We start from the raw sequence: 2720 nt of genomic DNA, 5'->3' as shown, positions 1-2720 counted from the left end.
GGGTATTAAGGAAGGCACGTATTACATGGTGCACTGGCTGTTATACACAAGTAATGAATCATGGAACTTTACTTCAAAAACTTGGGATGTACTGTATGGTGACTAACATAATATAATAAAAATTTTTTATAAAAAAATAAATAAAAATAAAATAAAGAAGAAAACCATAATGCTATTTGGAAGAACTCTTTCATATTTGTGAAACTTACCATGAGTATGGTGTGTACATATTTAGTTGAAGGGTCTACATGAGCTTTCAGAAACTGGTTGAGGAGGCAGAAAGAAACGATTTTCTATAAATTGCACTTGACAATAAGGATCCATTTAAGATTTCATAACAGATGAAAGCAATACTTTTACCTGACTTCAAGGATGTTTGATTAGATGTTACCGTGTAAAGAGGACTCAAGAGGGAAATGTTGATTCTCAACAGAAGCTGATAGGCTGTTGCAGCTTTAGAAGTAAGTCTTAGATATGAAAGAAGGATCATCCTTTATGGGTCATAAGCATTTATTCTTAAAATAACTAAATAATGTATGTATTTACATTGATTTTTTTATGCATGTATTTTGAATAAACATCTGATTTTTGGCAAAGTTTGTGTTTGTGTACAGTCATAAACATAATTTTCCTAGTGAATTCTTAACAAATATGTGGTATTTTTAATGACTTTAAGGATTTTCTAGAAAAGACATAGGCTACGAATGCCTACATCTTCAAATTTTGATCTCTGGGTCACTAAATAAGTGTTTTGTTTTGTTTCTCCAAAATAGAAAATTTCAGTTATTCGCTTAAGACTTTTTTTTAATAATGATTTTTTATTATATTATGTTAGTCACCATACTTCACTTAAGACTTTTAACATTTTAAATAATATGCAGTCTGACTAAAATGATACATTAAAAAGATCCTCTTGTTGCATGCTTGACTCACTTTTCTGTCTGCTTGTAGGAAAATCCTATCAATGCCCCATGGGAAATTATACTTAAACATCAACTGATTTCATCCTCTTGGGGTTGTTCCCACCAAAAAGAATTGACCTCTTCTTCTTCATTGTCATCATTCTTATTTTTCTAATGGCTCTGTTTGGCAACCTGTCCATGATTCTCCTCATCTTCCTAGACACCCATCTCCACACACCCATGTATTTCTTAGTCAGGTCTCTCTCATTGACCTAAACTACATCTCCACAATTGTCCCCAGAATGGTTTCCAATTTTGTGTTTGGAAATAAGTCTATATCCTTCATCAGGTGTGGGTTTCAGAGCTTCTTCTTCTTGACTTTAGCAGGTGCAGAAGCATTGCTCCTGATATCTATGGCCTATGATTGTTATGTGGCTATTTTTTTCCCTCTCCACTATCCCAACCATATGAGCAAAAAAGTGTGTGTGCTGATGATAACAGGATCTTGGGTCATGGGCTCAATCAACTCCTGTGCCCACACTGTATATGCTCTCCATATCCCTTACTGTTGATCCAGGACCATCAACCATTTCTTCTGTGATGTCCCCGCCATGTTGACTCTGGCCTGCATGGACACCTGGGTCTATGAGTACACGGTTTTTGTGAGCACCACCCTCTTCCTTGTGTTTCCTTTCATTGGCACTGCGTGTTCCTATGGCTGGGTCCTCTTTACAATCTGCCACATGCAGTCAACTGAAGGGAGAAGAAGGCCTATTCCACCTGCAGCACCCACCTCACTGTGGTCACTTTATACTTTGCACCCTTTTCTTATACGTGTCTATGCCCAAGATCCTTCCAATCTCCCACAGAGGACAAGGTCTTAGCTGTCTTCTACACCATCTGACCCCAATGCTCAACCCCATCATCTACAGCCTGAGAAACAAGGAAGTGATGGGGGCCCTGAGAAGAGTGATTCAGAGAATCTGCTTTGTGAAAAGATAGACAAGCTTTTTTGCATATGTACCCAACATTGATTATAAGTCCATTCATCAGTGTACAGTAAATAAAATATTACTTTATACTTAGAATGCAAGTACTAAAATCAGAAGAGAAGAAAATCATTCATATGTGGACAAAATTATCTTGCACATATATGTGTAATTATGAGCCTTATTCTTTTTTTTCCTTTATGGTGCTTTTTCTCATGAATTTCAAATGCACTCATTGTTTGCTAATATGTTCGCAATGAAAATGGCTCTTTTTCATGTAGAAATAATGTCATTCACCATAACAGTTCTAGTACTTGCAATTTATTTACCAATACGTGTAAACAGAAAAATAAAGTTTTCCTGAATACCTGAATTTAACTGAAAGTCAGAAAACTTCTTACAGACTTATGACTTACCTGTAGTTACTTTTTTTTTTCAATTTATGGTAACTTACTTTTCATAAAGATTAAGCTGAGATTTCATCAGGGATTCTAAAATCCATGTACCGTTCTGAATAAAATATAACAAGCTAATGCTCCTTTTAGGGAAATGAATCCTAGAAAAATGATTTCATATCAAGTATTCCTCCAGATCAAGTATAAGACTTGGATGTGTCAACTGAGATCAAGAAATTGTGAGGTTAATTATAAGCTGACTGTATTGAAAGTTTAGTAGGATTAACAATTTCAAAGACATTCCCATAACCACTCCCACACTAACCACATGCTCAATAGCCACTGCTATCTTTGTATGAGATCATGTTTCTTACGTGATATTTTATTTTCCACTCACTATGTTTCATGGCTTTACTGAAACAGGTTGGGGGGAG

General features: G+C 35.6%; 1 pseudogene; it reads left to right on the top strand.

Moving 5' to 3' along the window:
* The first annotated feature begins 971 nt into the window (after positions 1–971).
* Positions 972–1904, top strand: LOC123791196 (olfactory receptor 2L8-like; annotated as a pseudogene).
* Positions 1905–2720: the final 816 nt, after the last annotated feature.

Source organism: Ursus americanus, chromosome 5, assembly GCF_024610735.1.
Source record: "Ursus americanus isolate L20-20 chromosome 5, mUrsAme1.1.p, whole genome shotgun sequence".
Taxonomy (NCBI): Eukaryota; Metazoa; Chordata; class Mammalia; order Carnivora; family Ursidae; genus Ursus; species Ursus americanus.
Note: the sequence above shows the minus strand (reverse complement) of the source record. Positions and strands in the feature narration are given on the sequence as shown.